The 25,170-nt window shown below is 43.8% G+C and overlaps 1 protein-coding gene across 2 annotated transcripts in view; it reads left to right on the forward strand.

The window, feature by feature from the left end:
- The window catches only part of tspan9a (tetraspanin 9a), a 215,128-nt gene that overhangs the window by 41,352 nt on the left and 148,606 nt on the right, over nt 1-25,170 (forward strand). For both annotated transcript variants that reach the window (XM_049574030.1, XM_049574031.1), the window contains one exon: nt 15,941-16,006. The gene's annotated coding sequence lies outside the window, so the exon portion shown is untranslated. The remainder of the gene's footprint in view (nt 1-15,940; nt 16,007-25,170) is intronic.

The following is a 25,170-nucleotide window of genomic DNA, read 5'->3' on the forward strand; positions in this document are numbered from 1 at the left end:
TGCACAAACATGGGGGTCGACAACATCATACATACATTAGATCCTACAGCACTACCACATCAAAGACCCTTCATTATGCTGGCCTGGATTATTTATTCAGAACCAAAAACACCAGATTAATGCCGCTCCAGTGTGTGATTTAAGATAGCATGCTGGAGTTATGTAAACAAATTTGCAGACATTTTATGTTGCAGTTCTTCTTTGAGTTAGCTGCTAACTGCTTTTAGCTGCTTTTTAAGTCTCCCGGTGGTGGGTTGCACACATAAAACGTCGTCAAAACGTCACATTCATCCCACCCTGCCGGCTCAAACATCTTTCACAGATGTCGATTTGGCTCCGTTACTGCATCTGCTCCTATCTTAAAGGCGGGAAAACTCTCCCCCCATTCTGTGCTCGTACCTTTTATGAGGAATGGCGAAGCAGAATAACTGAAATGTTCTCACCTTGAACATGCTGTGGAAAGAGGGCTATTGTCAAACCTTGGCATTTCTCTGCATCTGCTCATACCCACACAGACAAGATGTCCATGACAGGAAAAGATATTTATACTGTTTGTCTCTTCTGCATGTTGACGCCTGCTGTCAGTGGGGAGATGGTGAAGGTTATTAGACCCTTTCTTGTAATGCCCCCTGGTGTGTGGATGCCGGCTTCTATAATTTGTTTACATGTAACTCAGGTTGCTCATTAACCCAAACCAAGGTCTATATCATGCAAATGAAAAGACATTTCAGCAACATATAACTTTTCTTTCACCACCAAAACAAATTCTGTATGCTCGAAATAAGATTTTTATGTGTGAATAAACAATGTTTACCTGCTGACCAAAACCCCCTTGAAATATGGAATAAATACGAAACCCTTTCCTCATTTAAAGGCCAAAGTTGTCCAGCTGATTCTGTGAAATGGAGATTGAGGGCAGAGAGGGACCCGGAGGCAGGATTGCTTAATGTAGTGGTAAGTTTCAAGGGAAGAAGGGGTAAAAAAGAAAGTCGATCCGCTAAAGCTAACAAAAATCATTGGAGGGCAAGTTGAAGAGGTGAACTGTGGGAAAGTTCTGGGAGATGGAAACTTGCTAATAGGGTGTAATACTGAAGTGCAGATGGAGAAGGCAAAGCAAATGATTAATTCTGGGAAAAGTCTTAAGTAGCCAAAGCAGTAATAGTTGGGGAGCGGAGGTCCGGCGATTGCAAAAGGGTTATTCTCAGAGTGGTGCTTAGCGGAAATATGAAGAAAAGGGTTTGTAATAGTTTAGTAAGAAGAGCAACGACAAGGGAAGGCGAGGAAAAGCAGACAAACTGTTTTTGTAGATATGGAGACAAAGGTTCTCCCAAAGGAGCTATACTGGATTTGTGAAATACAGCAAAAGTGAGTATATACCAAAGCCTATGTGTTTTCATTGCCAGGAATTTAGGCATGTGGCTAAGGTATGCCAAAAAAAAGAGATGTGCTGGGTGTGAATATTTTATTATATTTTTTTAATGTATCCTTTGTTTTGCCAGGAAGGTCCCATTGAGACACAGCATCTCTTCTTCCAGGGAGTCCTGGTCAAGACGGCAGCATAATCAGTTCCACATAAAAAACAATATCACATAATGGAACAAATACAATACATAAAAGCAACTCGAGGGAAATGGTAAAAGAAGAGAGTCATGCAGACCAAACCAGTGACATCCATAACACATTCCACCCAAGTGAAGGATTATGTAAAACAGCAACATGTTTCCTTCAGGGCAGTTCATAAAAGACCTTCGAAAGTATTCGAAGAAGGACGTACTTCTAAGGTAATCACATTTAGGAGCTCATCCCCCGCCCAGGATGCATAAAAAGAGAAAGCATTTTTACCAAGCTGTAAGCGCACCCTTGGGATCATTTAAAAGTATCTGATTTATAGATTGAGTGCAGTGGTTGCTGGTATGAAATAAAAAAAGGCTGGATATGTAAGTAGGTGGTTAACCTAATAATGCCTTCGCAATAAAAAGTAACGTGCATTTTTCTCCTGTGGTACAGAGAGGGCCGTCCTAAAGATTCATATAAAATGCAATTGTGAGTGTGAAAGCCTGCATTTGTAACAAAACATAATGCAGCGTGATATGCAGAATCCAGTTTAAGTGTGGGGAGGAAGTGAGGCCAAACTGTCATACCTGTGTAGGTTATCACAGTGTTGTGTATTGGGGCTGTGAAGTGTTGACAGGAGAGATGGAGGTGCAACAAAGGAAAATGTTCATTATGCAGAGGCAATTAAGATGGCAGGATGGAAAAAACAGATTGAGGGCGGAGGATGTAACAAAGATAAAATTGCAGCGAAAAAGCAGGAAGATTGGAGGAAGACGCATAGATAGAGAAGAAGAAAATGGTGACCTTTATAGTAGGGGTGATAAATACAACATCTGGTGTTAAATCTAAAAACGAAACGATGCAGATGACTGTTAAAGCTGCAGTGCACACTTGGATCTGAAGGGTTTGTAATGGGAAGATGTGAGAGATGAACTCAGCAATACAATACAGTCAAAAACTAGCATGTTAATCGTAAATTCTTTTGGTGCAGGACACAGTTCCAGTAATTTCTCCGAGGAGGGAATAAGAGACAGAGAGAAAACTAAATCTGAAAGAAAAAAATAGCATTGACGGTGAACAAATAGTCCCATTTAGCATGGGAGAATTAAGGCAGTGGTTAAAACTGAGAAGACTGCACCAAGAAAAGATGAAATATGTTAATAAAAGTGTTTGAGGAAGGAAGAATCCCACTGAGCTGGAACCAAGTGATAATTATTCTGATAAGGAAACGTGGGAAAGATGCTAATAAGCCACAAACTATAGGCCTATTGCCTCGACAACACACGTCTGTTAACTGATGGAACGGATGGTTAATGAGACGCTAATGTACATCTAGGAGAAAAAAGGTATAGCAGATGCATACCAAGGCAGATTTAGGAGAGGAAGGGGCATGTGGATCCAGTGTTGTGTCTGGAGGATGAGATAAGGAAAGCTTAAGTAAATGAAGAGACAGTGGTGGTGGTGTTTTGGGATGTTCAAAAAGCAAATGCAGAGAGGATCAAATTATACTTAATGGTAGTCGGAGGGAAAGTTTTCAACTGGGTTATTATGGTCTTGCTAAGTGGAAGAGCTATTCAGGTTAAAAAGGGTCAGAGTTACCAGATAAACATGTTGTAGAAAATGGAACATCTTAGGGAGTGTTGAAATGGAACATCTTAGGGAGTGTTGAACATTATTTTCTAATATACACTATGATATATGATATATATATATACCGATCAGCCAGAACACTGACAGGTGAAGTGAATAACATTGATCATCTTGTTACAATGCAATATTCTGCTGGGAAACTTGGGGTCCTAGCATTCATGTGGATGCCACTTGACACGCACCACCCACCTAAACACCACTGCGGACAAAGCAAACCCCCTCATGGCAACATCACTCCCCAATGGCAGGACAATGTGTCATGCTCAGGCATGGCCCGAGGAACATGACAAAGAGCTTAAGGCCTTGACTTGGCCTCCAAATTCCCAAGATCCAAATCTGATCGAGTGTCCTTGGGACATGCTGGTACGTCATCTCGCAACCCACAGATCTCAAAGGATCTGCCGTGAAACCCTGGTGCCAGACACCACAGGGCATCTCCAGACCTCCTGTGTCCATGCCTTGACATGTCAGAGCTATGTCAAATCCGTAGGGGCTCCGCCATGCATGGACAGTACGTCTGGGGTATTGGCATATCTCACAGATGCTCAGCTGAATTCGGAACTGGGGAATTTTGAGGCCAGGTCAATGCCTTGAGCTCTTTGTCACGTTCCTTGGAGCATTCTTGAGCAGTTTTTGCAGTGTGGCATGGCGCATTGTCCTATTGGTGGAGCCACTGTCATCGGGGAGTGTTGTTGCCATGAGAGGGTTTTCTTGGTCTGCAGCGGTGTTTGGGTGAGTGGAGCACGTCAAGTAGTATCCACATATATGCCAGGACCCAAAGTTTTCCAGCAGAAAACTGCATTGAAACAAAACAATCAGTGTTATTCATTTTGCCTGTCAGTGGTTTTAATGTTTTGGCTGATTGGTGTGTACTGCAATGGTAGATCGATGGAAAGATCATTATTGGCAGATTACGAAGTTTGGTGGGAAACCTCTCCTGTATGTTCTTAGTTTAAAGGAAGTCTAATGTAAGACAGCAGCACACGTTGTGTGTGTAGTAAACCCAAGTGGTTATTACCTAGTCTGAAAGGGAAGCCAATATGGCAGTGCCTTAAACCTGCATTCTTTCCTATGGCCAGCAGGAGGCGACTCCACTGGTTGCAGAAAGAAGTCGATTGTATTGAAGTCGATGAGAAAATTACCTTACTTATCACTTGATATATTACTTTACTTAACATTTTCCTAATGCGTTTATGGTCTCAATGTCTAGTTTCAAATCTTCCTCAATACAGCATGATGTTCATTTCTTGAATTATGTTCCCATTCAGGATAAAATAGATGATAAAGCAGGGTATGCTTCAGGATGTGGCTACCTTGTGTTTGACAGGTTGCGTTGTTCAATGGTTCTCAGTCAGCTTTACCCTCTCGCTCAAATGTATTCACTCTTGGCTCCAAAGAATAGGCCAAACTCGAGGCTTCAGAGCAATAGTGGGTAACATTATGGTAGTAATAGTAGTGTGTTGTAGCTGTGAGTGAGCTCTCAGCATTGTTAGCACGTTATGCCCTGTCTGTGCAGTCACAAGCTGAGGCACAGTGATTCATAAATAAGGGTTAAGCACCATCCATTAAGTATGGCAATCTCACAGAGCACATTTCATTTCATATTAGTTGCATTTGTCAGCGTTCTGTCTTGTGTTGGTCACGGTGCTGCAATGTGCCTGTGTCATTAAGTGCCACACAGGAAGGCTGCTGAAAAGATGATGGATATTTTCCTGTGTCTGTTAGTCATGTTAGCTCCACAGATCTCAGACAAGACAACAACAGGCAGGAAGGACGGTGTCCCCTGCTTTGCCCTTAAGATGAAGAACCAAATGATCTCTAAGTGCAAGTTGTGGCCTCTTGGCCTTTACCTGGACAATAGTCCTGTTTCCACCGCAGGAACTTCGGGGTAAATTTACGGGGCCGGGGCCGGGGCCGGGGCCGTTGGTGCGTGTCTCCACAGCAGGAACCACCCCCGAAGGTCAGAGTTCTGGAACTTTTACAGGGGCTAAACAAGTCCCTGCCTCGGAGTAGGTACTCAGAATGGCCCTGAAAAACTCCTGGCTGGAGCATGGGGATTACTTGGTGCTGATTGGATATACTCAAGGCGGAATGTGACGTCAACAGATACCAAAATTGGTATTTATTCAGTTTTGGGAAATCACGATGTCTAGAAAGCATCAAGTGACAGGGACAGCTAACAGCAGCAGCAAAGCTAACATCAGGACGTCATCTGTTAAAAGCCTCCTGTTGTCGGATACGACATGAAACTACTCCAGTTAGCTCAGTCATGTTGTAACTAAGACATCTGCTGGAAAAAAAAATTTTTTCACGGGCCACTTTGTGAGTTTAGTGAGTTATTACAGACACCGCTGCCGGCTAACAGCTAACAGCGTCCCTACGCCACTATGTCGCCCCGGTCAAAATGGTCGCACAACGATTACATCACATCCAGAGCCCAGTAACTTTATAGGAACCTTCCTCCTACTCCGCTCTCTCAGTGGAGACACAGCGGTTGAGAGGGCTGAGCGAGAGGACGTTCCTGTAGTAGTTCCTGCCCCCCAAATAGTACCAGGAACTTCTTCAGTGGAAACGGGCCTAATGTCACTGTAATTAACGTGTACTGACCATGAAGAGACTCAAAATAACCACAAAGAGATGAAAAGGAACTGCAAAGAGAAAAATAACTACAAAAAGGGGCAAAGCGACCTCAAATAGACACAAAATGACCAAATAAGCCACTGAATTACTAAAATACATGGCTCAGGTCCATGTAGGCTTTCTTGTTTTTCATATCTGTTTTGTTTTTCATGTCTCTTGCAAAGCTTTGCCCAGGGACTCATTGTCTGATAATCCACCCCTGTCCATATCAACCTTAAATTTGGTACACTTGTACCAGTCTGGGAGCCAGTTTTATAATTAGTATTATAGTTGGTTCACTTTAAAACTAACAAAATGAAATCATTTTATTTTTTCATTTAATATTCTATGACCCACATTTTAATGTAGACAAATAACTTAATTTATGCTTGAACAGTTAATGGTACAATGGTGTAAGTGTTGTCTTCAATTGAAGCGTGTGGCAGGAAGGGGTTAAATGACAGCACAATGACAGACCTACTCCAAGGAATAAAAAGATGTGATCACTGTGACTTGTCTTCTCCTGCGACTGCTTTGTGCGTGCCCTGTAGTGCTAGAAACTGTGTAAAAGGTCTTCCTGTGGACATAATCCCCTCTCAAGATGTATAGAGCAGTAAAATGAGAAATGTTGTATTGCTTTACTCTGCTATATCCATGTCTGACAGTCAGTAGTGGGGTTTTGTTCTCTGCACTGCAGAGGGATAGGAGTGTATGACAGCCATTTTTGCTAATTATGTTTTCCAAGCACATATTTCATCTGCTGCTCACTGTTCCCTGTCCGCACTTATCATACTCCCCTCCTCCCTGTTCATTCGGCCCCTGCTTTAATTCTCTAAGACTGTGCCACCAGCTTGTCTATTACCTTCATTTAAAACTCTGGGAGAGAAATGAAATAATAGAGGTTTTATCAGCTATAAATCCAGTATGGCATTACTTAGAGCAAACTGACTCTCTGGAAATTAGCATGAAGGATATGTGCGGCTAATACCACGTCTCGTGTCAGACTGACGTTGTTCATCCAGGATCTGATCATCTATTTTCCACTTACTTTGTCGTCCTGTCAGGGAAGGCAGGGCACAGAGGTTGAGGCTTCGCACGTTAAGCAGAGGAGGAACAAGATGCTTCTTCTTGTCTTTTGGTTTCACATTAAAACAGATATGCTTTTAAACCTCAGTAAGTGAATAGGCTCTTTCAGAAGTGTAAAATCTCCTCTCTGTGACAAAAGGAATCAATCATACCTCAAATATCTCAGATCCTTTTGGAATCTCAGGCAGTGTTTGAAGTCCACTGCTGAGCAGAACAGAAGACTGTGAACCCTGCCAACTGGTGATGATATGCCTTTGTCAATGACAAGGTGGATTTCGTTAGGTCACGGGGTGGTGACAGCTCACCCAGTAGCATTGGAACACTTGCTCACTTCCCAATCCCCCAGTGCGCAGTGATCTGCGTTGAGTGTGTTTCCAAAATATGTGTGTCTGGGTTGATGGGTGCACAGCTGCACCTCTCCCTGGCATGAGTGTGTCTCTAACAGATGCTGTAGCATGTCTGTGTGCCTTTGGAGGGGAGACGGAAGAATTCTGGCAAAGTGGACACTGCAGATGCCTCTGATTGCACGCTGGATCAGGAAGGAAATTCCTCTAGGATGAGGACAGAGGATCAACAGCTAGAGCCCACTGGGCCAACTTGGCATGACTACTGCGGAGAGGCAAACCGTATCCACGTGGGTAACCTAGGCACGTAGGGACTCACACACACAAGGGACATCAGACCTGGATCCAATCCAAACCCCTGGTGATGACTGTACACGATGGCCACTGTTTATCTACTGGCTGAGGTGATAATCTGCTCTCATGACTCCCCTGGGACTCTAAACCTTCTCTTGTGCATTAAAGTCACGGTTGGCCAGGGCCACGGGGGGATAGTGGTATGGGCGGTGTGCAAAGTGGAAAACTGAGAGATTATTTGTTGAGGCAAGGCCTCAGGGGAAGGTTGAGTACCTCGGGATATATCCAGCTTTTAGAAGATGTGCAGCCCTCAATCTCTAAATGCATTTGGGTGTGAGGAGTGAAAAGATCAAGGAATTTTCAGGTGTTTTTCTTTTATAGATTGCAAAAGTGTTTTGATCCACACTGAACAAAAAACTTTAACAGCACTCATTGCTCCCATTTTCCACAGGTTTAAAATAAAGTCAAATACTTTTTATGCATTCTACAGAAATGTTTCTCTCAAACTTTGGTTGCCAAGTTGTTAAAATCCATGTTAGTGAGCACTTCCTTTCCAAGATAATCCATCCACCTGACAAAGTAGTTGCCCACAGACACCATAATGGGAGATATAATGAACTCACTGTCTTTGGTTTAGTGTTACTCACTGTTTGACGATCCAGCTGCTTCAGTAGGTTATAGAGTCGTCTGATTTGCAGTATGTATGAAGAAAAGTTCAAATCAATGGGTACTAGACAACTTCATCAAACAATAAAAACTAAGATTAACACAGAACACACGGTGGTTAAAGACTGTAACCCTGTGGCATCTTCCACGCTCCACACTTGCTTGAGCACACCTGCTTTTAATTAAAGGTTCCCAAGATGCCAGGTCAGGTAGCACATTGAAGTGACTCAAAAAATAATAGTAAACTAGGACTTGCTAGAAGTGGCTCTGACACCTTAAGATGGTCACAATAAAAGACATTCATTTGGATTGCGCATGACTAGTGCTACAGATATGCATTGTTTGATCACAGATACCCCAAAGAATCAGTCAATATCTGGTGTGACCACCATTTGCCTTATGCAGTGCGACACATCTCATTCACATTACGTTGATGAGGTTGTTGACTGTGTTCTGTGGAATGCTGGCCCACTCCTCTTCAGTGGCTGTGAAGTTGTTAGCTATTGGCAGGAATTAGAGCACGCTGTCGTACACGCTAATCCAGAGCATCCCAAACATGCTCAATGGGCAACAGTTTTGTTGAGGATGCCAGCTATCCAAAAACTGGGATGTTTTCAGTTTCCTGGAGATGTGTGCAGATCCTTGCAACATAGGGTCGTGCATTGTCATGCTGCAACATGAGGTCATTGCGGCGGATGAACGGCATATCAGTGGGTCTCAGGATCTCGTCCCGGTGTCTCTGTGCATTCAAACTGCCATAAATAAAAAGCACCTGTGTTCATTGTCCTTAGCTTATGCCGGCCTATACCTTAACCCCACTGCCACCATGGAGCACTCTGTTCACATTGTTGGCATTAGCAAACCGCTCGCCTGCAAGCCGCCATGCACAGCTATGTAGTAATCATGCTGTTTAATCAGCTTCTTGACATACCACATCTGCTCACTGCTCAGGGGATATGCTCACTAACACAGATTTAAGAAATTTGCTACCAAAATTAGAGAAAAATATGTCGATTAAGTGCATAAAAAAGTCTTGAATCTTTAGTTCAAACCTGTGAAAAATGGGCACAAAAGCAAATCGTGTGTTTAAATTCTTCAGTGAACCTTCATCAATGCAGGCAAACTAAAGTAGTGCAAATGTTTGTCGTGGAACTTGGAACATGAAACTAACAACCGCTGGATGGGACAAGAGTTTGGTGGTGGTGGGGGGGTGGATGCTGGGTCTACAGGATGTTTGGTGCTTCACAGTTGGCACTTAATATGTGCAAATAAAAGCAAAGTATCAGCGATGCCAGCTAACATTGCGTAGGATAAACTGGCATTTGACACTGAAAACCTGGCAGTGGGATGGCGGTTAAAAAAAAACAGAGGGTTTGGATTCTGCAGCTGTAGTCAGGCTAACATGGATGAATGGTTACAATCCGTCATTGGCAGTCTGCAGGCTTGACCCCCCACACATAGACATGAACACGCACACCCTCCCCTGCCTATCGTCTTGTGAAAGGTCTGCAATTATAATACACAGTTAATAATGTATGATTAACTTAATTGATGACTCATAGTGCATGTGGAATGAGCGTTTTATATCTGCCGTGTACAGCGTGCATGCGTTTCCATACAGATGACTCCTCCAGAGAATGGGATTTATGCATCTGGACATCACCTCATTAAGCTGCATATTTCTATTGATATGACTTCTTCTTTTTCACTTGTCATAACTCTGTATCTTTTTTTTTTGTGCCTCATTGTGATTTCATTCTGCATTATTTTGCATTCTGTGTCCGTCCTCAGAGTCCATCTGTTTATTTACCTCCCACACACAAACTCATCTCAGACACTGAGACCATGGAGAATTAAGAAGGAGGAGGATGAAACCTGCATGAAAACAAAAATATTTATCTCACAAGATATCATTATTGTAAATATTCCTATCACAGTTTTGACACCGACCCTGAGTTATGTAGGGGTCAATCTGTACGGTGCACTTAATGTTTTACTCCCCCAAATGTGGAGATGCAGATAAAAAAAAACAAACACAGACTATAATATCAACATATCTGACGTCATCTAAACACAATTCTGCGACTGTAAGCTTCAGGAGGTGGTATTGTTGCAGGACAATTGAATTGGATTGCTCACCCCAAGTGTCAAAAAAATGGAGAATGGAAAGCATTTAGCACTGAAGCGGCTCTCGCGGTGTTGATGACAAAGCAGAAGCTTGCTGCAGGGTGTACAGGCCAGTTTTAATGGTTGGAGATTAGTTTTCCTTTCTTTGCCCAATGAGAGGCTAATCGTCGATAATCACAACAAGTCTGCCTGAGGGCTCTTCATACACTGAGTCCCTCTTCTTCAAACATTGTTTGCTCCGTGCCACATGTTTCCCAGTGAGACAGCCATCTGCGCTACCGTACACATCCTGCTGGAAACGTAAACTTAAAGGCAGTTTTGAAGGGCGAGCATTCTCCTATAAACAAAAGGTTATTGTTTCTTTATAAGGAGAATGTAGCTGTAAAATGGTTTTAACCAATTTGTCAGGCCAGTTAACCATAAAAATCTGCGTTCAATTAAGTTTTATTCCCTGTCCTTGTTTGTGTCTTGTGCCTTTTTTTTTGTGGGAGTCTAGTTAGAGGAGGAGTCTTTAATTGGCTCATTTTAATTTTAATCTTGCTCCTATGGTCCCATCCATCCCCAGTTCTGTTTGAGTGAGCCCACATTGATTCTGCAATGGCACACACACAGACACGCGTTTAACATACAGAAAAAGACCGACCTCATTAATATTACCCTGACCAGCTATGTTATGAGCATTCGACGGTGGCCTGTACTTCATGTCGGCTCAATTTGAAGCCTTTTCCACAGTCATCTCTTTGAAGTGTGAGTGGGAAAGTGGCGCGGCGCTAGTGATGATTTGCCCACCCATGGCGTTGTGTGTTGAACTGCAAGGCTTTCACAGATAAATGATGCTGTGTGAGTTGACAGTTGGGCTGATGAGATGGAGCAGAGCTGTCATAACTCTTCTACACCAGCGCACCATGAACCTTGGCCCACATCTGACCCCTGAACCCTCTCTAAGAGCAAATATGTATGTGTGTGTGTGTGTGTGTGTGTGGGTCCCTTTGCAGCAATGTAGTCGCCATCACAATACACAAGGAATGAAAGTGTAGAGGTGGCTATTGTCATCTAAATTGTCTATTAAAGAGGAGCTGATAAATAGTGTCCAAAGGTAAAATAATGAGCATTTGAAGTCGATGATTGCTTCTTTCATATGTGAAAACAGAGAATGGAAATTTGAGGATGTACCAGCAAGCTAAATGGAAACAAACTCATTATTAAAATCGCAACCCATTGATGGCTCAAACTCAATTTCCGCTCTGTTCTCTTTGCAATTGAAGATGCGCTCCGCACTGTAGCTATGCTGACAGTTTTTTTTTTATCTCTCCATGTAGGAAGTAATTGCATGGTTAAAGCTGTCCATTGAATTCTGTCTCGACTCATATGATTCAGCTTCTGCAGGAACCTCCAGGCATGTATCTCATCACTCAGCAATGCCACACAGTTTGGCTCACTGCCAGCGTCTACAGTAACCCCCCCCCCCCCCCCCCCAACTTGACTTCCACACACATCAGCCTGCAATCTGAGCTCGGCCGAGCCGCCCACTGTCTTGAATTACACAGCAATTCACTCTGATAAGTACCTGCGCCTTAGTCATGCAGATTTCTGATAGGAGTCGTGTGGTTTCCATCCAGGCCTGGGAGTACAGTGGAGTAAAGAAAAGTATAGCCCAAAGTTAAGCTGTCTGCTTCAGCCTAAGATCCCCTCGTTTTCCGTTTTTCATTTTCACATCCTCATGGTGCCAGGAGAACGGTGTGTATGTGTGTGTTGCATGGGCCGCGTGTTTGCTCAAGCAATCCATGCTGCTTGTCCACTCCATGGAAGCAGATCTGTTTTGGCTTCTTTCCAGCATTCCTCAGCGGAGGCGTCATGTGCCCCCCATCCCACTGTGAGCAATGGCGTGGAGGAGCGAAACTGGGCGAGACCGAAGCACTACGACAATGCGAAGACACGAGGGACTTGAGAGTCCCCATCTTACTAGTGCAGCTGTCGTGGATTTGGAAAGTCAAGTTTTCTCCCCTTCAGCGCTGTAGGGCCAGATTAAGCCAGGACAGCAGTTACTGTGGGGAAGGCTTTGGCCTGAGAAACCTTGGTCATGGGCAAAGGAGAGGATACAGGGAGGGGAAGGATGGTGGGAAGACATTGATCTGAACAGACAGATATGGAGGGACAGCTGTTGGGTGCAAATGTCCTATGGAGGAAAAGAGAGAAGGGATGGAGAGTGATGGAAGGAGGGGGGAAGGTATGCAGAGTCATTTTTACAGATGATGGTCCTCTTCTAGATTACCCTCAGGGCTGTGTTAACCCAGCAGAGTCAGCGGTATGGCAGTTTCTTCCTCCTGCCTTCACACACATATGCACATGCAGGGCTGCACGGCTATGGTTAGAACCTCAAGGCTTAGGGAAGAAACAATCAATAGCCTGTCAGCCCCGTTAGAAGTGATACCTTCATTTTACCGGGATGTGCCTGTCATTGCAATTCCGCTGTCACCTACACAGACTGCACATGGAACAGAGATTAAGTATTGCAGTGTCTCGGTTTATGCAAGAAAAGCAGATTGAGTGTGGAATGGATGGCACGCTTTTTGCAGCATGTTGTTCATAATCCTTACCGGGTGTTAAACCTAGGATGGCATGAATCATGGAGGCACAGTAAAGCTCACAAAAATATCCCAAACAGCCTGCTTCGCACTAATTTTAGTAAGTGCTTCGCAACCGGACTTTTGGCATCCTCGCCTAAAGAATGACTGAAATTAATCAAATCAGGCAAGTGCACCATAGCCTGCGGGGCTATTGTCAGCCAACTGTCCGTGTTATCACTGTATAAAATCTTTTAATAGATGCCTTTCATGCTAACATTTCATCGTGATAGTCGTGTTATCCAGAGCTGTTGTGCACAATCAGTTTTACCTCCAGTCTTGTCCGGCTGGCAGCGCTGCGTTTCCTAAACACTTGTCCTCCTCAGTTAGAGGAAGGCCAGACGTTCTCAGCTGACTTTGCCGATGTGTGCCAGTGCTGGCTGACGCCGCTTCATTCACAGCTGTGTGAGCTCTGTATGCGCCACAGCTGCAGGGCTCCGCTCTCTCCCATGAGACAAATGATACCCCATTACCACACACAGCACAGCAGCCACTTCTCAACGCCTCTCCCTTCGCTTTCTTATTAATACAAGGTTATTTGTTTCCGTGCTCCTCGTTGCAAGGCCACATATTGTACTTTCAGTCTGTAAAAAAAAAAAATGACACCTTGAGAGCCTAACGTGCTCCTCTGAGTGTAAAATCTGATTTTTTTTCTTTACATTCTTGATTCGTCTCGAGAACAGAGCATTTCAGAATGCCAAGGTCATCTCTTCCTCTCTTGGCGGATCTTGAGGAATCGTGTTTGAACGCTACCATGCAAACACCCACAAAGCTGTGAGAAGACTCTGTGTCCACAGTGTATAACAGAATGTATGTCTCTCATGATAACCATCAGCTGCAGGATCTCACAGATTCGAACACATTCACCCGTACACACATGCCTCGCATGCTGTATACGCACACGAGCAGGCTAAAGGGCCACAGATGGTAAATATAGCTCATAGGGAGTGAGTGATCACATCTCAAGCCAAATCACAGTCTGTTTATAACTATAGGAACATTACTAATTCTGCCGTCTGATGCCTGATGACCAGAAACCAACATCCATCTCTGGAGCGTGACTTACTGTGGAAATGTTGCTCCAGCGTTGTGCTAAATGAATGCTGACAGCCATCTTGTTTTTTTCCCCACATTGCTGCTGTTAAGAGTTGGCTGTCCAGTTGGCTGTCCGCAACCCCCCCGCTGGGGAGCAGGAAGGAGGCGAGCTCGTAATGATGAGGAGTAATGATGTAACGTAATTATATTTGTCTTGTTACACAGTGTGCCAATGGAGCGCTAATTAATTTTGCCCGCTAATGGGAGGAACAAACTGTCTTGTTTTTGCCTGCTGTGTCACTCTTTGGTTCGTTCGGTACAGCGGTTGGCGGGTTCTCGCTCTATTGATCACCGTGGTTTTTTTTCCTCTCCCTCTCTTCCTCTTGTTATCTCCCTGTTTCCTTATTATCTATCAGTCTTCACCTCCTGCCATGCTCACACACAAACAGTATGCTCATTCTCCTCTCGCTACTTACCTCCTTTCTGTTCCTCTCTTCTGTTCTGTTGTGCCTGCCCACCCAGCCACACAGTGCTTTTCACTCTCTCCTGACCTTAGGTCTTTTGACGTCGTATCTTTTGATAGAAATTGAAAACCCTGAAGCCAATTCATTCAGTCTTGTCGTCACCTTTTACAGAATAAATGTGTTTGTAATGAAAAGAGGCTCTGAAAAGATGGGGGAAATCATAGAGTAAGACAATTCTGACTGACATATTAAGGGTTCACACCTGACTGGTAGAGTACAGTGTGTGCACTCATTGCTCCCTATCAGTCAAGCTCAGAAAGAAGCCCCAGATATTGTGCTTGAATGGACATTGACTTTGCCATGTCCCCTGGCCTGAACCTCCTCCTGCATACCTACAAGCAGTGCAGCTCTTCTCAACTCTCAGAAAGATAAACCTTGAATAGATTGTCCTGGAAATTGAAGAAGTACCACTGCTATCCTTGTAGAGAACATGACATTGCCATACAGAAATAGCCCCCTTGGCATTGGTGGCGGCCTTTGTCCTTCCGTGAGCTTCTGCAACAGCTTTTACAACAGATAGAGGGAAACTTTAGCCACCATTCCTCAAAATAAAATGGAAATGAAAGCAGCGGCTGTGCCCTCGTAAGTCATCCTGTGGGGAGAAAAGTGACCCCTCTTGTATGAGATTGAGGCGCTAAATCAGCCCGCAGACACCTCCTGCTCCTCTCATCTGAAGGTGCTCCTGGAGAACCATCATTCACGCTGGAGAGCAAGAGCAGTGCTTTGATATTCCGTGTAGCCTTCCTTGGCTGCATGGTTCTGTATGCCTGTGTGGTTTTTTTTTTTTTTTTGCACAACTGCGTGTGTTTGATCTCAGTAGTGTGCTTGACAAAGACAGTACTGAAAGATAAAGAAAGAGAATTGCATATGCGCGCTGCTGCATAGGTGCGAAACGGACAGGTGTATTTGCTTTCAAGGCTCGCCCTTTCACCTCGAAATGTTGCCTCCGTGCTCGTGTTGTGATTTGGCTTTCTGCTGGAGCATGCAAGGTCACAGTCTAAGAGCTTTATTGTCTTGAGTGAGGCTCAGACCAGCTGGCCGACCGTTCTGTAAAATCACAGGGAGACAACTTAAGTGTACTGCTGTGCAACCTGCTGTAAACACAGTCTGCCCGAGGTTGCGCTGTGGACACTGTTCAAATTTTAATAACAACTCCAGGCTGTTCGGATACAAGCCTAAGTTTTTATATTCCTGTTTTATTGTTTGAATAAGACTTTTTTCTCCGGGATATTATAATTCATTGGGTGTAGTGGAGGTAGGGAATACCAGCTTGTAGGAGAATGCCCACTGGTTGACTGATTTAATAAATGAAACTCTAAATAAATAAAAAGAATTGAACATACAGATGATATTTCAAGCTCAAAGTTTCACTGACTGTAAGACCAAAAGCTGACTGACTCTCTGTTTGTTTTTGCAGACTTTTGACCTCCCCAGCCTGAGGTGCAGACAGTCTCTCCTCCTCTTTCTCTTCCTCTTAGGAAAGGTAAGATTTCTGCTTTCACCTGCCACACCCCTCCTCCATCTGCCATGACAATCTGTTAACATCGCAGCAAAATGAAACTGTGAGCCTCTAATTACCCGAGAGGATTCAGTCGCACTCCCTCTTAAACACCTTGTGTATTTCTCTGTTTATTTAACAAGCCCCTTTGGATGGAAAAACACTTTGGCACAAACATTTCTTTATTTTCAGCCCACACTGTTGCACCTGGGATCGCTCCGTGCACAGAGTTGATTAAGATAGAGATGTAGCAGGGTGGATAATCTTGTCCAGATTACAGTAGACCTTCGTAGACAGAGGGGTGAATCCCTCTCCCTCAGAGTGTAGGGGCCACACTGATAACCACCCAGAACTCCCTGCTTCATGGTACCTGCTCTTCAAAGAGACGCGAAGCTTAAAGGGGCTAACTAAAATTAGCCAGGCAACAGATAACCTGTGCCTTGAGATCAAAGCGGGGCTGAACTGTCAGGCTCTTCGACGGCGCCTGTGGTGGCAGAGCCAGTGGAAGGAGGAATGTAGAGCGGGAGAGAGACACAGAGATGGGCAGAGAGTGAGAGAGGCTGCAATGCTATTCATGCAAGGGGATGAGTGTTCAAGAGGCCCCGTATCGAGGTGTAAAGTTCCACGGCAGGAGATTATTCACGGGGGGTTTGGATTGAAGGGGGGTCAAGGTTTTGTGTGTTGCACATCACGCTCTCACTCCCACAGTACATCTCTGCCAGGCCCTACAGTCTGCAGGGTGTTAGATCACTATATGTTTGTGTGCATGTGTATGAGAGACAGATGGCTAATTTCCTTTATGATGCTTCTCTCTGTGTTGTGTCGCACCCTCAAACCAAGTTTCACTCTTTCTGGTGGAGTTTCCGTCACCAGAGGGATCGGTTTTTAGTTCATAAATTTAAATTTAGTCCCAGCTCATAAATACATCCTCTTCATAAATAATGCCAGGTTCAGACTACATGATATCAGCCTGATTACAGCCAGACACGACCACCGTATGGTGTCAGCTCAGATCATGAACACCAATGAGTGTCGTGCGTGATAATCCATCATTTCATCCTGTGCAGTGTGTCATGATGACGCAACATCATGACGGACACCTCACGATGTCGTGACAGTAAGTCTAGCATGTTTAATCTTCCCCCTTGACTCATTCCATCACAGCTGTCACTTTGACAGGACACAGAGTGACCTGTTGCCATGCACAACTGTATGGCAACAACACCTCAGCCAGTAGAGTAAAAAATGAAAAAAGCTGGTGTGAAATAGCAGTAGCACTTCAGCAATCTGTTGAGTTGACTGCTGCCATTAGCATAAAGCGGGCAAATACTGTTAATTCTTCATAACGTGGAAGGATTGAGACACTGGGTAGACAAACATACCATAGGTCTCAGAACTAGTGGCTGGGTCTTTCTCATTCCCTCTGTATTTTTCTGTTTTTATTTTTAATCCACCCCGTTCGCCCTGTTAAATTTAATGCTTCACATCATCATTTCAAACTTAACATCTCCTGTATCTGTTTGAAATTAAAAGCCTCTTATCATTTCAGTGAAGAGAATCCTTCCATTTTCAAGGAAGGTTTTCATTTTGAAACATTTGCAGGAACTTTTTGTGGAAAATTCAGTGACTTGCACAGTTTTTCCATAACACTTCAAATGTCGCTCCTGCCGTCTGATGGCACTTCTTACTCTTCTCCGAAGTATAAGAAGAAGAAGAAGAAGAAGAGACGTGACTAATCCGATGACATTTTACACATCATGACAGACAACCGGCAATGATTAGTTGTGGAACAATGGGTTGACTGTCATGTCTGTTGGCCAACACCACAACAAGAATTTATGACTCCATAATCCGCTAATGTGACATAGTGACGGTCCGCACATGTCATGTAGTCTGAACCTGGCATAACAGCAACTTCTTGCTAGATCTTCCTGACTGTCATTGCTCTGTTTGGTCCTGGCTATAAAAGACGTCCTATAAGATAAACTCAAGTACTCCTCCTTTGATGGCCCCTGTGATGTTAAACTGGATATTATTTAACACTACTAATTAAGTTCAATACAATTGAGTGATTGGTGTTAATACTAGTTTGGTCAAGTTTGTATTTGTATTACCAGTGGCAGAATCTAGATGTTCCAACCATTTATCCATTACTTTTAGTTAACTGTTTCAACTGTGAGCTTTTTGCCAGTGGTGGAAATTAAGTGCATTTCGTCAAGTGCTGCATTTTATGTAACTTTCTACTCCACTCATTTCAGAGGCTAATATTATACTTCCTACTCCTCTACATTTGTCTGACAGCTTTAGTTGCTTTTCAAATTACACTTTTTCACACCCCTCCTGTCCAGTGAAATCCATTTATTTCCAAATTTGGTGATTCTGAATTTTGACTGTTTCTGCAAAATTGAAGGATGAAGTGTTCCTTCTACTTCTTAAGCCATATAAACAATTTAGAAACCCTCTGAAAAATGCATCGTCACAAAGCTGAACTTGGGGCTGTTTTTCTCAGCTCGTGAAAAGTTGATTTTTTTTTTTATTAGAGATTCATGGTTCTCGCAGGACAGTGTCGCTACAAACATATCTTGCAATATGACAAACTGCTGTAGATGAGACTACATAGCAGTATTTATAGAGTTTAAATTAGCCCAACCGTGAGCATCTACAGCAGTAAAAAGCAGCCAAAGAGGAACCTCCAGGGCTGAAAAATGAAGCCGGTGCGAAAGTGCCAAAACTGCAATTCCTTTAATAGCCATTTGAGGCCCCAAAAGTGTGTCGATCCCCATAGAACCCCATGTGAAAGTGCCCAACTTTGCTGCAGAAATGAAAATATAATTTCAAGTTTGGGGTGGGATTTCCTGCACATGACTTTTATAGCAGCAACAGTGCTAACTCTATAAACAGTACTGACAGAGCTAACATTGTTACCAGGCAGGAAACTGGAGGGTGGGCACTACGCTTTGGGGACGACGCCATCTTGATATCAGCAGTAACGGCTGTATGGGTGCAGTGTAAAGCTGCAGCGTTGAGCTGGCCAAAGGAACACGCTCACAGGGACTCACATTCACTAACATGCATGCACAGCTGGCACAGATACCACGACACACAACAGGAAGGCTCAGGTTACAACCCACATAAAGGGAGCCTGACTTTATTCTCCTCTCAGGATGCCATTGCTCCACTATAGCAGATAGTGTTTTGCTGCTATATTAACACTCTGAATGTCATATACAGCTCCTTTAAGAAAAAGTAGAAGTATCCAAAGTTCTCATAACGCAGTGTGACGTCTGTGTGATACTTTGCAACAAAAAGATAAATGTAGTGGAGTAAAAGACACATAAAATTGTACTTCACGACAGTACTTGAGGAAATACACACTGTTATATCCCTCTACTGTCCCAGCTGCTCAAGGCATCTGCGCTCCACCAACACTTTTATGGTTTTAAGTAGCCTTAATTTCACTAAATCCTTTTTCATAAGTGAATTTCTCCTTGAAGGATCAATATACTGTTAATCCTGCCATCTTGTTATTGATTTCCTGCTTTAATTAAGGATTGGCAGCAGATTACAGACACCCTTTTACAGCAGATCAAACAACGTCTTTAATTAAATTAGTCCACCAAATTGCGAAAATATGGCAATATGATAATGTCAATTCCATATTATTTTAAGCTTTGACTAAGATTCATTTTGTGAATAAAGGATAAAAAAGTACTTATTTTTATGATTATTTGTATTTAATTGAAGGGGCACTTCCTGCCTCTGTTTGTATATCAAAGCGTATATTGTTTACATACTGTGGCAACACGTAATAATGCAAACTCAGATGGCAGCTTCAGCATCCTCCATGTTTGCAGTGTTGTCTACAGGGAAACCATTGTATTTTCACTTGTCTGTCGCTGCTCTGGCTTTGACGTCTCCAGCCTTACTCTGGCTTTTTTCACATCTCTTTCGGATTGTCAGGGATTGAATCTATATCTGCATCTCTGGAGCCAGCTGTATCCGGCTTGTCCCTTTTCTCTCCATGAAAGGGTTGAGAGTTTCTGTGCAGCAGGACTGAGAGAGCAAGAGAGGAACCTCGGGGCCTGTGGTTAGTGTTCAGTGTGATTAAATGTGCAATTAGACACAAAAACAACAACAGAGCATTTAGAAACAGGGCTGTTTAGCAGTGTGTATGTCGGTTTACATTGTAAGTGCTTCAACCTGCATATCATTTGTTATATTGACAGACAAGGACACGCTCAAGCACCTCTCACAACCCCTCAGCCTGGGGTTACAGCCCCTTTGGGCCTCTCTGACCACGAGAGGCCTTGCAACACAGTACGGGGAGGTTAACATACTGGGAGGGGAACGTATGTGTGTGGGGACTGTTATTGATATCCCTCCTGTTGTGCTCGCTGAAAGATACTGACTGATGATATTCCACCAGTGAGCCATTTACATATTTATTTCCCCGGCCAAACAGCACCACATGCACTGGTGGCCACTGGAGACCTTATATGCCTGTCTTTAATTGGCTATTGATTGACTCTGCTATGGCAGTTGGAGACAATAAATTACTGCCTGCTTGAGAGAGGGAGGTGGCAGACAAGTTGAGTACGGGGGGTGCCAGTGTAATTTTGAGTGTCAAATCCATGGTTGCATTATTTATACATCTCTCATTTTTATTTATGTAGCGAAGATCAGTGACGCAATACACAGTGGAACAATGGCAATACAGGCTCCCTTTTGGACAGAGTATATTTGCATAGGTCAATGCACATCGGCTCTGTTTGGAAAGATGGTGTGAGTGTGCAGACAGAGGCATTGCATATTTGGAATTGATGAGCGATTCAGTGTGGGTCTCCGAGAGCGTCCATTTGACATGAGATTGGTTCCTCCGCAACACCCTTCATTGTCAAAATAAATAATGCAGCAACATGCATGTGTGTGCAACTGTTTGCATGTGTGCTTGCATTGCAGACGTGTATGAATTGGTTGTCTCATAACAATGCAATATGATGATTCTGCTCCTCTGCATGAATATAAATGGGAAATAAAACATATAAATATGAGCAACCTTCTCTTAAGGTTGCACCTAATATTTTCATAACATTTGCATGCCGCAGCTGTCTAATAACACGCGCGAGAGTGATGTTTGGGAGGGAGAGACATTTCTAATTCCTCCAGCCAGGAGGGTAATTACTCAGCCTATTTGTGCGTGAGTGGAGCCTGATGTTGTGGAGCTCATCAGAGCTGTATGGTGAAAAAAGTCCATCCTTAACCTTTTATTCAGTCTTGGTATTAAATCCTCAGATCGTATTCTCTGAAAATAAAAAAAAAAAAGTTATCATAACAGTTATCAAAGAATACTGACTTGACTTGATAAAATGAACCCTCTGTTAGTGTTGTCACAATTCTATTATTTTGACTTTATTATAAATCAAGTTAAGTATCACAATACTTGACACCGAAATCATACTTGAGACTGAAACAATACTGATTTGATACCCGATACCGAACAGAGTAAAAACAGAAGATCCATAAGGGCTGATCACATTTTGATGTAAAACCAGAGTCTCCAACATACTGTTTCATTTTAATTTCATACATATCAGAGAAATAGCTAATCTATGGTTATATTTATTGGGTTAGATGTTAATATATTATGTATTCTAGACTTGCCATGCACAGTGCCCATGTATTATTCAATGAAGAGCTTCAAAATGACAAACTATAATTCTACCAACAGGCCGTTTCCAATTAAAATTAGAAAATTAAAATTTACTCCAGCAACGCAATCACATTTTTGTAGCAAGGGACATTATGTGGATGGTAGGCAGTGCAGTTGCACCGGGGCCCTTGAGGTGGGGGGCCCATAGAAATAGTGGGCCTTCCAACAATGTGTTGGAGGGCCTTGAAAATATGTCTGTGTTGAAAGAAGAACTCATTACATTAAAACCATTTTGTTGCTACATATGCCCTTGAAAAAGGCCAACCCATTTCTGTCATGTTTCTTTTTTCTTTTCTTTTTTTGTGTAAAATAGTCAGTAGCATCTATAACAATATCATATGTTTATTCTATAACTATAAATCATTCATTCATTCATTTTCTGTAACTGCTTATCCCTGTTAAGGCTTTGACACACCAACCCTATGGTCGGCCATCGACCAAAGTCGGGCCATCGGTAAGCGTCTGTCACTCTAGTTTTTGCGGTGTGTCCCACGCTGTCGGCATTTTGGCGTCTGTGGCTTTTCGGCCGATTGAGCATGTTGAATCGCTGGTTGAGCTTGTCGGTGAAAGAGATCACTCTGATTGGCTGTTCAGGTTTTATTCCCTCGCCCCTGTAGTGAGTGAATCTGCCTGTAGTCAAACTGGGGCTAACCGGTGCTTCCTCCTCAGGTTCCACTACACTCAGCTGCCCGACAGATCTGCTGCCTCTTCCCACTTTTAACCTGAATAACAAACCGGAGCTAGCTGGGAGCGGCTAGCGGAGCGTTAGCCGCAGCATGACCAGAGGGAAGCACAGCCAGTTAGCCTCCGCTAGTCTCTGATCTAGCCCCGGCTCTCCATTTGGATTCAAACAGAGAGCCGTGGCTAGCTGGGAGCAGCTAGCAGAGCGTTAGCCCTAGCATGACCCGAGGGAACCAAATAACCAAATAATCCCCAAGCCCCAGCCAGGAGTTTCTCAGGGCCGTTCTGAGTACCTGCTCCGAGGCAGGGACTTATTTAGCCTCTCTAAAAGTTCCGGAACTCTGTCCTTCGGGGGTGGTTCCAGCAGTGGAGACACGCACCAACGCCCCCGGCCCCATAAAATTACCCCGAAGTTCCTGCGGTGGAAACGGGCCTATAGAGACAGACAACCATTCGTGCTCACATTCACACCTATGGGCAATTCAGAGTCACCAATTAACCTATCCTCATCCTGCATGTCTTTGGACTGTGGGAGGAAGCCGGGGTACCTGGAGAAAAACCCACGCTAGCCCAGGGAGAAAATCCACACAAAAGGGCTACCCAACCCTGGGGTTGGAGCCCCCCACCCTGGATTCGAACCGGGCACCCTGTTGCTGTGAAGTGACAATGCTAACAACTGCACCACGATGCAGCTACTCTAGATATGTACTATTCTATACATTAACTTTCCTATAACAATAAATCAAGTATTGAATTGGTTGAATTAATATTTTCTTTTTGGTATTTTTTGTTATGTACAGATATGCAGTGAGAATCGCTGGGTAATATAAATGTTGTTATTCAGGGTCAAATCTCTGATCATGTGACGAGACGATATGGCAACAATAATGGGCACTTATCATCTTACTTTTTGTAACACAAAAAAGCCATCATAGTTTATAAGTGACATATAGCTAGTGGTAACATTAGCCCTGTGCTATTTTGCAAAATGACACCCCCGAATAACTATAGCTTTTGATATATTTGTAGTTTTGAAACTCATGCTTTCTAATATGTTTGTCATGCTATTTACGATACAGGGAAGGCCTAACATTGAAACATGATGCCACTAATATCCGACGTATCTCATGTAATATAGCAGCTGATTACAGTCCTACGAGTCCTAGCCAGCTAGATTATTCGCTAACCTGTTGTGTTTTGTACTCCGTAGCGAGGTCATGGTGTCTGTCACTGACTGAGATGCTTGGCATGGTTTGAAGTGTTCTCCCTTGCACACCACTGTTTTATAGCAACTTTTGTACACAGGCCTTGTTATATAAGTGGGTTCGACGTCAGCACCGATTCAGTGGGCAAAGCAATTCCACTGTTGATTTCGGCCACTGTTGTCAGTAGTAGATGTGGTAAGACATAGCTCCTTTCTCTCAATCAAAACTGAGGCTTGCGCTGTATCAACAGAGATGAATGTACAGCTGCATGTCCCCTGATCATTTGACCAACAAGTACTGAACATTGGGAAATTCAAATATCGATCTTTTTTTCATGTGAATAAAGTACATAAGTTTTGGTATAGTGTGCTACACTACCCACTGTTACACACATACTGTACATATGATTAAAACGTTTTACACACAGTTCAAGTGAGTGAACCTAAACCTCTAAATTGGACTGCTCATCCTCAGCTGATGGAGCCACACCAACAGCACAAGTAGCACCCACAGCACAATGAGGTGTCACTCACAAGTGACCACACACACATTCCCCCAGAAAGGTTAAACGGCCACACACACACCTCGCAAACATTTCAACCTCTTGATTATTTCTTCAACCTGTTGCTTTGTTCGCTCAGTCAGCCAGTCCGTCCATCCAAACCGCTTAATTTAACCAGCTGCCGGAGCCAGAGGAATCTCTGAGCAGGATTCCTCGGCTCCGTCATCCTCCAAACACGCTGCTTCTCTAGGCTGGGAACTATCCCGAGAATGTCCCCTCCTGCCGTGTTGCACACATCCAGGTCCTGTTCCGGTAAATGCCAGCCGGCTCAGATGAGCTTTGATGCTGTCCTAGCACGTGAAAGCCTTGTGTGGGTGTGTGTGCGTGCGTGCATGTGCTGTGTGCAAGCGTGCATGTTTATGTGAATGCTGACAGGCAGCCAGCTCGGGTATTGATCTGTAGCCATTCCGACTGGAGCCCAAAGGGCAGGCTGGATCATCTGTCAGTCTACTGAGAAGGGCATTAAGGCCGTACTGATCTTAGATCACAAATCCCGCTCAGAGAGGTAGAGAGGAGGGGGCGAGGCAGTTACAGAGGTGGAGAGAAAGATAGAAAGATGCTGAAAGCATGAAATAAGAGTTGTGAAAGATATAGCTTGTGCTGATGTATCTGTGTGAACATGAGTGCGGCTGTGCTCTGCCTCTTGAGTGGTAAAGCTGCCCCGCATTCACTTCTCCACGGTCTTTGTTGATTGAGACAAACAGATACTCTTTTAGGGCCCATGGGTGAAGACCACTCTCGGCGCTAACCTTTTCACCTCCATGACCACCCACATGCTTTAGCCCTCCCACTCCTCTTTGTGTCTCTGTCTCTCCCAGCAGCTCTCTTCACACCTCAGTGACAACACAATTATACACCACTCAGACAGCATACAGCACTGATACACATCAACTATATCACACTCACATAAACAGCCGCGTATATGCTCTCCACACACACATGTGCATAGCCCTAGGAACAAGTAATAACTCCTAATCATGTGTGGAACATA

This window comes from Epinephelus fuscoguttatus, linkage group LG4, assembly GCF_011397635.1.
Source record: "Epinephelus fuscoguttatus linkage group LG4, E.fuscoguttatus.final_Chr_v1".
Taxonomy (NCBI): domain Eukaryota; kingdom Metazoa; phylum Chordata; class Actinopteri; order Perciformes; family Serranidae; genus Epinephelus; species Epinephelus fuscoguttatus.